General features: G+C 40.7%; 1 protein-coding gene across 10 annotated transcripts in view; it reads right to left on the bottom strand.

Annotated features, from left to right (window-relative positions):
* The window catches only part of SNX25 (sorting nexin 25), a 138,255-nt gene that overhangs the window by 102,184 nt on the left and 20,604 nt on the right, over nt 1-15,467 (bottom strand). The window lies entirely within an intron of this gene.

Genomic DNA, 15,467 nt, shown 5'->3' with positions numbered 1-15,467 from the left:
AAATTTTTTGGAAAAAAAAATTAAGGAAGGATTTTCCCTACCAGATATCAAAACAGTACAGTGACTGTATAGGAATAAATAAATCAACACAATGGTAGAGAGTACACAAACTGATGTAGCTATATATGTGCAAATTAAGAACATAATTTTCTTTAAAAAACTGAAATTAATGATAAAAATCACACACTATTCAGTAAATGATGTTGGAATAATTTGATATTCACATGGGAATAAAAGGTTACGGTCTTACACTTTGCATATAAATAACTCCAAAAAGATTAAGCAGCTAAACATGTTTTAAACTAAAAAAGAATTAAGACGAAATAAGGGAGCAGCTTTTTATAATCTTGGAATGGAAAAGGCTTCTCTAAAATAAAACACAAAATCCAAATGGTATGAAAGGGAAAAAAAACGACAAATCTGACTACCTAAAATACAAAATTCTTGTTTCAAAAAAGATGATGCAAACGAAACATAAATGATAGACTAGGAGGCAATATCTATAACATGTGTAACAAAGAAATATTATTACATACAGACTCCAAAAATAAGAAAAATAACTCAAAAGAAAACCAAGCAAAGAAGTTGAAAGGGAAATCATAAAAGATAAACAATGACCAATAAATGTATGACAAAAAAATGCAATCCCCTTTTTTATTAGAGGAATGCAAATTAGAGCAACGAGACACCATCAGACTGCCAAGGCAGAGGAAAGGACTCATGTATCTAATGTTGACAAGGACACAGGGAAATGGTTGTTTTCATATATTATTGGGGGAAATATCTATTTCTACAAGCTTTTAAGAAGGCAACTGAGCCACATATGTCAAAATTTCAAAGGACTTTTTTGAGTCTCACATGTTGCCCAGGCTGGAGTACAGTGGTGCTCATTGCAACCACTCAGCTCACTGCAACCTCCGCCTCCCAGATTCAAACACTTCTCCTTAGCCTCCAGAGTAGCTGGGACTTCGGGCACACGACACCACATCCAGCTAATTTTTTATTTCTAGTAGAGATGGGTTTTCGCCATGTTGGCCGGGCTGGTCGGGAACTCCTGACCTCATGTGATCACCTGCCTCGGCCTCCCAAAGGGCTGGGATTATAGGCGTGAGCCACCGCACCCGGCCTAAAGGACTCTCTATTCTGCATTGCCACTCCTAGGGCTCTGCCCAACAGAAATGTGAAAAAGTATAAGGAATTTTACTGCTATATTAATTATAGGCGCAAAAAAATTGGAAGTGACGCAAGTTTTTATATATATGTCAATAGACAAAGAGTTAAATAAATTATGGTATACCATTAAAAAGATATATATATACCTTCATGGAAAGTTTTCTATGATGGGAAAATGTTTGCAAGCACAAACACTTTTAAAAGTGGTTTCCTCTAGGCCAGAGGTACAGAATTTTAAGTCTATGTGTGTCTGTATAACAGCAAGTGATGTTAAAAAAATAAATAAATAACTGTATAAAGATACTACTTTGGGCTGGGTGCAGTGGCTCACACTTATAATCCTAGCACTTTGGGAGGCCGAGACTGGCAGATCACTTGAGGTCAGGAGTTTGAGTCCACCTGGCCAACACAGTGAGACCTCGTCTCTACTAAAAATACAAAAATTAGCTGGGCGTGGTGGCGGGCACCTGTAATCCCAGCTACTCGGAAGGCTGAGGCATGAGAAGAGCTTGAACCCAGGAGATGTAGGTTGCAGTGAGGTGAGATCTCGCCACTGCACTCCAGCCCAAGTGAGAGAGCAAGACTCTGCCTGGGGGGTGGGGAGGGAAGATACTATTTGGCATTTTTTTTCTTTTTTTTCTTAAAGGAGAGACTATAGAATTAAAACCCCACTATCCGTCTAGTGAGACTACATTAAAAAGAAGATTTTTTTACTTGATCACATATCACAGTAATCAAAAGCATGTATAACATAATTGGGGTCTACTTATTCGTTTGGAAGGAAAAAATTGCAGATCATTTTTTTTTCAGGTGAGAAATATTACAAGTTCTTGACCAGCACTGCCACATGACTTGGATATCTAAAAGGCTAATGCTACTGTCACCCTCATCCTACAAACCAGTGTGGAGAACCACTTTGTTCTCAAGCAGAGGCCAGACCAGCACAGATGCAATCAATCCCACAGCCCCAGGCCACCCAACTGAGAGTGGAGAATTTCCAGTCCTTGATTAGTCTCATGCTATCTACAATCAAGTGCCAAGGATGTCATCCCTGTTCGTGCTTGCTGTTATTAAAAACAAACAAAAGTCTTCTGGTGACCTTATAAAAAAAGAGGAAAAAAAGACAGATTCGCTGGGCGCGGTGGCTCAAGCCTGTAATCCCAGCACTTTGGGAGGCCGAGACGGGCGGATCACAAGGTCAGGAGATCGAGACCATCCTGGCTAACATGGTGAAACCCCGTCTCTACTAAAAATACAAAAAACTAGCCAGGCGAGGTGGCGGGCGCCTGTAGTCCCAGCTACTCCGGAGGCTGAGGCAGGAGAATGGCGTGAACCCGGGAGGCGGAGCTTGCAGTGAGCTGAGACCCGGCCACTGCACTCCAGCCTGGGCGACAGAGCGGGACTCCGTCTCAAAAAAAAAAAAAAAAAAAAAAAAGACAGATTCAAGATTTCTTAGTGGAATTTTTTTTTTTAAACCGTAAGATGTACATGTTGCACCCAAGAAAGAAAAGACATTCCTTTATGCTCAAATTAACATATAGCATTCAATATTTTCCCAAGGAATTTTTTAAAAATCTTAATCATAATCACATATAGACAGACATTTAATGCATAAAAGAAAATCATGTGACCTTTTAAAACTATTTTCTAGTTTCTGGGTAGCTCTCTATGAAATTAAATACATGGTCTAGATTTTATTGAAATTTTAACATTTTTCATTTGGTTCACAGAAGAAAAAAAATGTAAGAAATGAGGAATTTTCAAATTCTACTGCTTTTAAAACATCAGGCAGATATTTAAATAACTTATGAATTTTGGGGGTAATATTTAATTGAGTTAAATGCTTTCAGAGGTCTACACTGCTAAATAATTTTAATCACAACTTCTCAATGCTTTGGCAAATAGTTAAATGAACAATACTGATCAAATGACAAAACCAAAGCCAAAAAACTTTTTAAAGAAGTTCCTGGCTGGTGGCAGTGGCTCACGCCTACAATCCCAGCACTTTGGGAGGCAGAGGCGGATGGATCACTCGAGGTCAGGAGTTTGAGGCCAGCCTGGCTAACATGGTGAAACCCCATCTAAAACTTAAAAAATCAGCCGGGCTTGGTGGCAGGCACCTGTAGTCCCAGTTACTCAGGAGGCTGAGGAAGGAGGTCTGACTAAGCCCAGGAGATGAAGGCTACAGTAACCCATGACTGTACCACTGCATCCAGCCTGGGCAATATAGCAAGACACTGTCTCAAATAAACAAACAAACAAACAAGAGTTGTTCCTGAATTTGAGTTCTTAAAATGGAAACAGCCTGTAAGGGCTGGGTATGAATATGACTGACATGCATATCTGAAGTATATTCTTTGGATATGTGTCTATCTTTATAACTTCCTTCAAAAATTTTTATTTTTTATTCTTATTTTTTATCTTCCTAGATAAACAGATGTGTCTGTTTATTTCTTTTATCTCTCTACTTCATACTTACATGTAACCTACAAACATGTTTGTCACTACTGACTACATCTGAATAAGGCCTTTCGTCTATTTAATGATAAAACGATGGTTTCTCTAAGAGCTAGGGGAAGGGGGGAATGGTGAGTTAATGTTTAAAGGGTATAGAGCTTCAGTTTGGTGGGGGGGTTGTTTTTTGATAAGGTCTCACTCTGTTACCCAGGCTGGAGTGCAGTGGTGCAATCTTGTCTCACTGTAGTCTCGATCTCCTGGCTCAAGCAATCCTTCCACCTCAGCCTTCTGAGTAGCCAGAATTACAAATGTGTGTCTCTGTGTGTTTCGCTATGTTTTAAGTTTTTTGTAAAGATGGGAGTTTCACCATGTTGCCCAGGTTGGTCATGAACTCCTGGCCTCAAGCGATCCTCCCACCTAGGCCTCCCAAAGTGCTGGGATTACAGGCACGAGTCACCGTGCCTAGCAGAGTTTCAGTTTTACAAGATGAAAACAGTTATGGAGATAGATGGTAGCAATGGTTGCATAACATTGTAAATGTATTTAATATCACTGAACTGTATACTCAAAAATGGTTTAGATAGCACATTTTATAAGTATTTTACCACAATAAAAATCAAATTGCAGGGGAGATGGGTTTATGAGAATAATGTTTTCTATTTCAGCTCTATTTAAGCAAAACCCCTACCTATTATTCTTTCAATCTGATTTTCCAATCTGGTTCTGAAGTTCCCACACCCTACCCGCTAGGAGTCACCGGCCCTTACTAGAGAGAAAACAGTTCTTTGTTCCTATCCCATCCCCATAGCCTGAGGGAGAATCTGTAAGCCAGGAGAACAGGAAAGAGAAAAAAAACACCTCATGGGCCAAAAATAACTGGGTTACTATGTGCAATGTTGTGATACGTATCGGGTTTCATCCAGGGTTCCTGGCTCCTAACTCCCACAGCCAGTCTTTTGCTCCAGGCTTTTGTTATAATGTTGGGTGTGTCTGGCCTGGAGGCCTCTGCCTTTTTTCTGTCCTCCTTCCACTCTCAGGGTCCCCTGCCTCTCTGGCTGTGGGTCTTAAGACCTTCCCATCAGAGAGTCCCACTCTATACTATAGAGGAAGGCAAGCTCCAGAGGAGGGCTCAGTGAGTTTCAGGACAGCTGAACATGTGAGGTTCCTGCAGGGTGGTGCCCAGGGAGGGCATGAAAGCTCCGCACCCTTCCCCCATCCCTCACCATAGCATTTCTTCATCTGTATCCTTTGCAATATCTTTTACAAAAAAACAGTAAATGTAAGTAAGCGTTTCCCTGAGTTCTGTGAGCTGTTCCAGCAAATTAACTGAACCCAAAAGGGGGTCATGGGCACCTCAAATTGAAGCTGGTTGGTCAGAAGTTCCAGAGGCCCAGACTTACAGACTAATGTTGAGGGTGGGGGGCTGAGGGCTCTTGGGGACTGAGCCCCGCTTAACCTATGGGCTCTGACACTGTCTCCAGGTAGACGGTGCTGGAACAATTAGAGGGCACCCTGCTGGTGTCTGCTGCTTGGTGTGTGGGGAAAAAACACCCACACATTTTGTCACAAAAATCTTCTATGTTTATGTTTGCTGTGGTACAAAAGTAGAGGAAAAACAGTTTTCTGTACACATTCTGCATGGAAATTCCTTTTTACGGATTTATTATTTATAAAGCCAGAATCTCCTCATGTCTGAATGAGTAGCCACTACATATTCTATTTCTTTCAGGTCAAAAGGGTAGAATCCACTAATCATTTTCCCCAAGATGAAATTTCAGAAAAAAAGAGAAAGAAGGTAATGAAAATTCAACAAATTTAAAACATGAATAAATTCCTGTGGCTCTGAGGACAACCAAGCAATAATTGTCTTCATTCTCTTATTTATAGGTTTGAAAAAAAGGAACTTCACAAGGCACATTTCCCCAAAGACTTGTTCTATTATGCTAGCATAGGCCTCAGGTAAAGACAACCTCTTCCTGACAATCATCTTCCTAAAATCCCTGTTTTAGGAAAGAGGAAAGAAAACACATGTTCAAAATACACTCACAAAGGATAACTGATAATCTTCAGTATCTCTTGCTTTAAGTTTTCAGTATCCATATCACAATATTAACTCATAAAAGCTCTTGGTGAAACAGACCACTGTCCTGTAAAATATACACCTTATTTTCTATTTAAATAAATAAACAACACACAAAAAATAAAAAATAAAAAAAAAGCGAAAGATAAAAAAGATTTAAAAAACAACAACAAAAATAAAGTTTGTCTTCATTTTAAGATTTAAACCTATTTGAAAACAACGTATCAAGATCATTTTTAACTACCCAGTGAGTTTTTCTGGAGACAGAGAACATTTTAAGAACATTTTTAGAGTATTTTTCTAAAGACAGAGCAAAACTTGAAAGCTTTTCTTTTTTTTCCTTTTGCGATGGAGTCTTGCTCTGTCGTCCAGGCTGGAGTGCAGTGGTGTGATCTTGGCTCACTGCAACCTCCGCCTCCTGGATTCAAGCAATTCTCCTGCCTCAACCTCCTAAGTAGCTGGGACTACAGGCACCTGCCACCATGCCCGACTAATTTTTGTATTTTTAGCAGAGATGGAGTTTCACTGTGTTAGCCAGGATGGTCTTGATCTCCTGACCTTGTGATCCGCCCGCCTCGGCCTCCCAAAGTGCTGGGATTACAGGCGTGAGCCACTGCACTTGGCCGAAACCTTTTCTTTCATATATGTGACAATGCGCATACGTTTTATCAATAAACCCTTTTCTGAATATATGTCAGCTTTCTGTTTACTCCGGAGTACCAGCCATAATGTGCTCAAACTATCTTTGTGTCAAGGCTACAGAAACCCTCTTATGAGGAAGCAACATCCAGAGAGAAGCCAGGCAGAGAAACCTGAGTACTCAGACACCAGGAGCAACTGAACAACCAGAAACTCCCTGGAATCCAGCCAATATACACACCTCATTGTCCGCTGTTTTTAAGTAGGACACTGCTCACTGGCAGCCAGAACAGCCAACCTGTAACTCACAATTTTTTTTCATGCCTATTACCTGGTCTTCTCAAATAAACAAGTGCTCTCGCCTCCACTACATACAGTTAAAAGTTTAATGTATTTTTGGTGCTATTTTGTAAAGGGAAACAGTTGTACAGAGTTCAAGGGGTGACAAGTGTAATATCCTATAAAGCTACTGAAATGGTTCATCTTATAAAAGCAAACACAAACTCCCCAAAAATCATCATTAACCACATGGAGCCGTCACATGGCTGAGTCTCTCCAAGTATACTCAGCATCTGACGATCCACTGGGATCTCATGACTGATACTCTCATTCTTAAACTATGATATTCTCAAAACCAGGACCTCTTTCAAAACAATGATATTCTGCCTCAGCCTCAAAGACTGATTTATTCCAAACCAAAGAAATGAAGAAAATAGGCATATCCCTCCCCAGAAGGATGAGAAGGGACTAAGAAACTTGAAAGGTCAGCTACACCTAATATGACTAAGATTCTGACAAAAGATCGTCACGTGAGCCATAGTGTCATTCCCCACCTGGAAGTCAAGCAGTCATGTTAAGAGGAAGAACACAGGCTCCCACGGCAGGCGGGCTCCGCTCTGCCATTTACTAATGTGGGTCCTTGACCCAGCCACTCTCCTCTCTAGCTTGCATTTTATGTGGGCTAATATGCCTCAAGACGATCAAATAAATAATATCAGGGATCTAAAAAAAGATGATAGGGGCCTGAAAAGAACTCTAAATGTGTAAAGGGGATTGCAACAACTGTGCTGCTAGGTGCTCTAAATTTTTTTTTTTTTTTTTTGAGACGGAGTCTCTCTCTGTAGCCCAGGCTGGAGTGCAGTGGCACGATCTCGGCTCACTGCGACCTCCACCTCCTGAGTTCAAGTGATTCTCCTGCCTCAGCCTCCTGAGTAGATGGGACTACAGGTACGTGCCACCATGCCCAGCTAATTTTTGTATTTATAGTAGAGTCGGGGTTTCTCCATGTTGGCCAGGCTGGTCTTGAACTCCTGACCTCAGGTGATCCGTCCACCTTGGCCTCCCAAAGTGCTGGGAGTACAGGCAAGAGCCACCAAATCCGGACTAATTTTTTTTTCCCCAACAACAACAAAAAATGAAAGTTATGAATTTTGGATGATATCTTCAACTAATTCAATGTTATTACAAACTCTGCAGGCTGCCACTGTTTGGGCTAAACTTCGAGCCATGTTCAAGCCGTGGGCGTCTAGTCTGTAATGGCTGCTCTCACAAAGCTCTTAGCAGAGCACCCACCAGACGGTATCACAAATACAACTCAAAATGTTACCAACTTTCAACAAATCCAAAGTTGGTTGATCGATGGGTTTTCTAAAGGCACAGGAATGGCAGAAATAAAGGCAAGGAGAGGTTGAAAAGTTAAGCAACCAGTAAGACACAGCATAACAGAGCACATAATTCTTGAAGTACTTTTTGCCTTTGAGGATACGCTTTACAGAGAAGAAAGTGCACATTCCCTGGAGATGTTTTGCTATGATGTAAAGCATTTAAATATCCGAACAAAACCTGGTTTGACAGTTTCCTGAGTTGCGCTTTTATTATGCTGAACCATAAACTAAAGAATATCTTACGGCCGGGCGCGGTGGCTCAAGCCTGTAATCCCAGCACTTTGGGAGGCCGAGACGGGCGGATCACGAGGTCAGGAGATCGAGACCATCCTGGCCAACACAATGAAACCCCGTCTCCACTAAAAATACAAAAAAACTAGCCGGGCGTGGTGGCGGCGCCTGGAGTCCCAGCTACTCGGGAGGCTGAGGCAGGAGAATGGCGGGAACCCGGGAGGCGGAGCTTGCAGTGAGCCGAGATCGCGCCGCTCACTCCAGCCTGGGCGACAGAGCCAGACTCCGCCTCAAAAAAAAAAAAAGGAATATCTTACTTTCCTTACCAAAAAAACCCAGAAAATTGTTAACATGATACTGAGAGGTTATCGTTTAGGGAGATTGTATTAACAGAAAATAGTGGATTTGTGTCTTTTTTTCCCCTCTTAATCAAGCACAATTTCTACTTTAGATATAGGAAGGAGCAGCTATTCTTTGAAATTCAACCTACAAGTTTTCTCATATTACTGTTTTTCTAAATTTCAAAGATGCTATAATTTCTTTTTAAACTGTTATTTCCAATTACATAAACAGCAGAGATACATTCTCTGTTATAGATATAAGGAATTAAACTGACTCATAATGATCCAGATGATCACTAATACCATTTTGGTATATTTCCTTCTTCTCAGTGATTCCAACACTTACTATGTAACCTTGGGCAAGTTACTTTTCCATAGCTCACTTTCCTCATATGTAAAATAGAGATAACAATAGTACCTACCTCACAAAATTGATATGAGCGTTAACACACACCAAGTACTGTAACAATGTCTGACCACAATAAATTATTGGTAACTTTTTCATTTGTACACTTTTTAAAAGAAATTGGGATCATGGTATATATACAACTTTGTATCTGGCTTTTTACACTCAGTACTTTATCATGAATATCTTTTATAATAATAAAAGACTCAGACAATGTTTTGAATAGCTTATACCATAATTTATTCTCTTACTCTATATTCAGTTTGTCTCCACCTTTGTTTTTCTATTTCAAACAAAAACTGTTGCCACTGTTATGCTACTGGTACCACCAAAAATGTTCTAAAACATACTAAAAGCATCTATAAAATATATAGCTGGATTTGGACTCTGACTTAATTCAAAAGATTAAATGACTCAAGAATTTTCTTTTGTTTCACAGGGGAGTCTTTTTTTCCTTCCAGTCAGGGTCTCACTCTGTTGCCCAGGCTGGATGGAGTACAGTGGCACAGTCATGGCTCACTACAGCCTCAAACTCCTGGCTACTATAGGGGATCGGTCAGGGTGGTGTAAAAAGTTATAAAAAGTTATAGGGAAAGATGCAAACCTTCTTGGAAGGCCAGGAGGTTTTGCAAAGCTGAAGGCAGCTAATTCTCTTACCCTGAGGCAGAAGGTGAGAAGTAGATGCGAGGGAATGGAGGGGAATTTATCTAGGTAAGTTTATTTACTTATGTTGTCCGGAAGCTGACCTTAGATTGTCTGCACACAAGACTGCTCCCTGCAAGGGGGCACAACAATGTTAATTACCCACAGATTATGTTGGCTCCAAGCCTTTGTCATTAAATCTGTACTGAATATATACAAGCAGCTTTGGCTTATCAGGACTGCACGGTCTTTTCAGCCCCTAGTGCCAGCAGTACCCTAGCCACACTCACGCAAAATACCTGCATCTGCATATTCATTTCATCTGGCTCGGCCAGGGTCCACAGGACAGACTCAGCAGGGCTCAAGCAATCCTCCCACCTCAACCTCCCAAAGAGCTGTGACTACAGGCGTGTACACCAATCCCAGCTAATTTTTTATTTTTATTTTTTTGTAGACACAGGGGTCTCACTATGTTGCCCAAGCTGGTCTTGAATTTGTGTCCTCAAGCAATCCTCCCACCTTGACTTCCCAAAATGTTGGGATTATAGTTGTGAGCCACTGCAACTGGCCAAAAGGGGAGTCTTCTATCAGCTGAGAAGAAACTGAAGGAACAAAGGAGAGAATGGGGTGGGGGGTGAGGTACTCTGAGCTTTTCTGGCCTTGAAGCACAAATTATGCATAGGTGAACTGGAAAAATCCCTTTTCAGAGATTTTTTGAATCCCTAAAAAGGGATTTTGGCCAACCGAAACCATGTCTTTTAGGTTTGGCCAACCCTAAACCATGTCCCTTGAAAGCCCAGGTCCTCTGAGCAGGGCACCTCCAGAAGGAGAACTGAGTAATGAACAAGAGAGGCCGTGTGAAGGCACAGGTCAGGGCCTTCTATCCCTGAGGGGTACTTAATAAGATCAACACAGCTTCCAAAAGCCTACATCTGTATCCTGATTTTACTTCACATGAACATAGAGGAAGATGAATGTCAGATTAGATCAGAAGCTTCTGTAGCTTATTACACCATGTATCAAAGTATGTTTTGCGTCCAGGCCAAAGGCCAACCATGCCTATATGCATCAAATGTATGATTCAGGTTCTGTTTATACTTCCATAATGAAAGACAATTATGTGTTAAGATAGATCCAGAGACTACATCCTATGAAGGGATATGAAACCATTAGATCTCTTCTCTGAACAAATACGAAATTAAAATGTGCTTCCCACTGGGGCATAATCCCCTTCTTATTACTATGACAAAAGCATATTCCATCACATTAGAGTGGCAAAAGCACTCAGCTAAAACCCAGAATAAATGAGGCTGCAGTTGCTTCTTCCCCATTAACTTGCTGGGCTATAATGAACATGTCCACCTTTCTGAAAGTCACGTCAATGTAAAATAATAATGCCTGCACTATTTACATTAATGAATTATTATGCATTTGAAGGAGGATAATATGCACGTAAAAGTGCTTTAACAATTATAAAGCAGTTCACAGATACAGGTTACTATTATGGTTCCAAAAGTCATAGTCTAAACTTTTTAACAATGTTAATTACCTTTCTGAAAAATGATTATAGTTATATTACATGGGATTGATGTTATGACCTCTCATGCTGTCATATTTTACTTTCATAGCAAATTCCTTTCGTAATGTATCCTGCTGATTAACCTGCTTTCTAAAAGAAAAATAAGTATTAACACAAAGGCAAAATCTTTATTAACTGATCAATAGAAGTAGATTTTGAGGTCAGTTATTAATACTTAGGTTGTTTTTGGGCCTGGTGGCTCACGCCTGTAATCCCAGCACTTTGGGAGGCCAAGGCAGGCCGATTATGAGGTCAGGAGATGGAAACCATCCTGGCTAACATGGTGAAACCTCATCTCTACTAAAAATACAAAAAAATTAGCCAGGCATGGTGGCGGGCTGAGGCAGGAGAATGGTGTGAACCCGGGAGGTGGAGCTTGCAGTGAGCCGAGATCACGCCACTGCACTCCAGCCTGGGCAACAGAGCCAGACTCAGTCTAAAAAAAATAATAATAATAACAATAATAATAATACTTAAGTTGTTTTTCCATTCAACTGGAAGAATTAGATTCGTGGGGAGAAAAAAGAGCTTTATCTCTAATTTCTAAGATTTAGATCTGAAGTTCTGTACAAAACATACTCCATTTGATTACAAGAGAAATTTAAGTATATTTCAAATCAGACAAACACTTGAAAATTGAAATCAGAACATGTACTTGAAAACATACAGGCAGATAGCGGTTTGACTAAATTGGCAAGTAGAGAACGAATAGAGGCTAGAAAAAATGAATGAAGAAAAGCAAACTGGCTTAGAAAAAGGTAACTGAAAATCCTGACAATAATTTTTGCATTCCTAAAAAAGTTTGTACGATAAAAAAAATTCTGTAACTATTTTATCACTGGCTTCTATTGTAATTTTGAGTTCATAAGGGAAATCATAGGTTTCTATGATACGAATCATGTTTCCATCAATTTATTCAATCATCTAACATTTACTAAGGACTCACTCTGTGTGCCTGGCACTTAGCTGGGTACTGGAGAGGGAACGGTAAACAAATTATGTTCTCTGTACTCACAGGGCTTCATTTATTTTTATTTTTATTTTTTTTCAGACAAAGTCTCACTCTATCACTGGAGTGCAATGGCGCGATCTCGCCTCCCAGGTTCAAGTGATTCTCCTGCCTCAGCCTCCCGAGTAGCTGGGACTACAGGCATGTACCACCATGCCCAGTTAATTTTTTATTTTTAGTAGAGACGGGGTTTCACCATGTTGGCCAGGCAGGTCTCGAACTCCTGACCTCAGGTGATCCACCCGCCTCAGCCTCCCAAAGTGCTGGCATTACAGGTGTGAGCCACCACCACCAGCCTTGGCTTTATTTTTGATGGAAACTCATAATCGGTAGCTAATGAGCCATACCACCATGGAAGGCTGGGCTTAGGAATTCCAATATTCTTCCTGTTCTGGCATGCTCTCTCCATTTCACTTTCTGGCCCAGGGCACAAAAGAAAAATTACTCAAGTATACAATCAATCTAAGAGAATTTTGAAGTTCATACATATTGAAGTATATTGCAAAACTAATTCTCATGTCATAACAGTTCTCACTGATAGCACTGAACATCAATGATGGGGAAGCCAGAAGAGCTGCCCCTCTTTAAAGCTGTTCTGTAACTCAACAACTGAATGAGTCACATAGAATTGCCTTTTTCACAGAGGTCTTTAGTCACGAAAGCAATCACTGTTTTGTACTCCATTACTGTCCTGGAATACCATAATTCCATTATCTTAGTTAATTTGTTAACTATGAGGAAACATTTTAAATGGTCCATTTTCGAGGCATGATAATCTAAGTACTGGTATCCAGCCTGTGGACATGACAGACTGCACGGCTCGTGCACCTAGAAAGTCATGATAAGCAAACAGGATGTAGAGGAGGGGTCAGCCCATAAAAGGGAAGAAAATTTCGTTATTGGGAAATTGAAACTTAAGCGAGGAAGGGGATGGGGTATAACCTTATAAGGGGGATAATAAAACTCAGGCGACTTCCGGGAAGATTGTAACCCCATAGTACTTGACCAATGAGGAACTGGGGAGGGGACTTGCATGCTAGGAGATAAATTACCTGCTGAAACTGCCCCCGGTGTGCCTGCCTAGCAGACACCCCATCTCGCAAGACCACCATTAAAAGTCTCACTTCTGCTGTTCTTCGTGTCTCTGAGTTCATTCTTTGGGTTCAGACGGGTGAGTGTGTTTTTCACATTAACTAGCTTTTAAATAAACTGGTGATAAAATACTTAGAAAAAAATATTACATTGGTAATTTGATTCAATGGGACCTTGACTTCCATAGTTCCTTTGAAGTGAAAAGTTGGACCCCATACCCAGCAGCCCAGATAGCATAAACGTATCATATTAAGATGTGGAATGAATTACTGCCATAAAAGACTAGCTACATAAAGACAAAAATACAATGCAATTAAATCTACTCAAAGAGGCAGACTTTTATATCCCTTTTAATTGATGACTATAAGTTATTTACTGCAGTCCAGATCTAGATCATACAAATTGCTTCTTCTGCTTCTACCTAAAATAAATGTGTTGACATTCAAAGAATAAATTCTGCTTTTTTTTTTTTTTGGAAGATGGAGTCCTGCTCTGTTGTCCAGGCTGAAGTGCAGTGGTGCCATCTCTTAGACGTGAGTTAGTTTCCTTGGGCCTTGTTGACATCAGGAAGCCCCTATCTGTAACTTGAAAACATTCTACATCAGTTTTCCTCAAGAATCACTTGGGGAATTTGTTCAAATGCAGATTTTTTAGACACTATTCCCTTACATTCTTAATTCACAAAGTTTAGGATATGTCTTTAGAGTAAGTATAGTATTTTTAACAACATTTCCTAAATTATTTCTGTGACCCTCAGACCACACTTTAGGAAACACTGCTAACTGGTCCTGATGATGAAAATTATGATCCCTGGGCCAGGCACGGTGGCTCATGCTTGTAATCCCAGCACTTTGGGAGGCTGAGGCAGGTGGATCACCTGAGATCGGGAGTTCAAGACCAGCCTGACCAACATGGAGAAACCCCATCTCTACTAAAAAAAAAAAAAAATACAAAATTAGCCAGGTGTGGTGGTGCCTGCCTGTAATACCAGCTACCTGGGAGGCTGAGGCAGGAGAATCACTTGAACCCGGGAGGTGGAGATTGCGGTGAACCAAGATTACGCCACTGCACTCCAGTCTGGGCAACAAGAGCAAAACTCTGTCTCAAAAAAAAAATTATGATCCCTGAAAAAAACAGAAGTGTTTAATTATTTGGAAAATCAGGAAGGTTTGTTTTAATGTAGAGTCATTCATAACTTGGACTTTAGGTTAACTAAAATGATAATTATAATATTTCATTTGTATGTTCATAAAGAGGCAGTATGAACTTTCTCTACAGAATTTTATTCCACAATGATAGTAACAATCCATTAATCACTTTAAAAGGCAAGGAAAATCAGTTAAATGCATGAGAGGTAGTTTTAAATACAGTGCTTAGGCCAGGCACAGTGGCTCACGCCAATAATCCCAGCATTTTGGGAGGCTAAGGTGCGCCCATGACTTGAGCCAGGAATTCAAAGCCTAGCCTGGGCAACACAGCGAAACCTCATCTCTACTAAAAAATTTAAAAATTAGCCAGGCGTGGTGGCATGTGCCTATAGTCCCAGCTCCTCAGGAGGCTGAGGTGGGAGGATCACCTGAGCCCAGGAAGTTGAGGCTGTAGAGAGTCATAATTGCATCACTGCACTCCAGCCTGGGTGACAGGAGTGAGACCCTGTCTCTAAATAAATAAAAATATAAAAATAAATAAATATCATGCTTGAATCAAAAATCATTTATTTTCCTGGAATGGTCTACACTGTGTAGAGGCAATAAATAAACCCATTCTTGGAAATTTAACATGGTTAAAACATACTCCTCTAAAGAAGAAACAGTTCTTCCCAATACCTGACTTGTGTGCCATGTAGTCAGTAAAACTGTGCCTGGCACAGTCACAAGAGAATGGCCTGAATGACACTGGTACACCCAGAGATAGCCGTGGGCAAAATAAACAACAGATGGCAACCTCCATTCTCCCCACCCTCAGCCTCCTCATCCCTCTGATTTAATAATGGATCATGCAATCTTCCTTCAACATTTCACCAGAGAACTTCTGGGGGCAATTCCTTCAGTCAAAGAGAAAAAAGACAACAGACATAGAACATTCCACCCACGCGGCAACTGGACCTCCTCGCCTCCAGCAACCCTCATCCCCACTCCTCGGCGCTCGCCCATT

The sequence above is a fragment of the Macaca fascicularis genome, chromosome 5 (genome assembly GCF_037993035.2).
Source record: "Macaca fascicularis isolate 582-1 chromosome 5, T2T-MFA8v1.1".
Taxonomy (NCBI): Eukaryota; Metazoa; Chordata; class Mammalia; order Primates; family Cercopithecidae; genus Macaca; species Macaca fascicularis.
The sequence above is the reverse complement of the archived record's forward strand: the minus strand, read 5'-3'. Positions and strand labels throughout refer to the sequence as shown.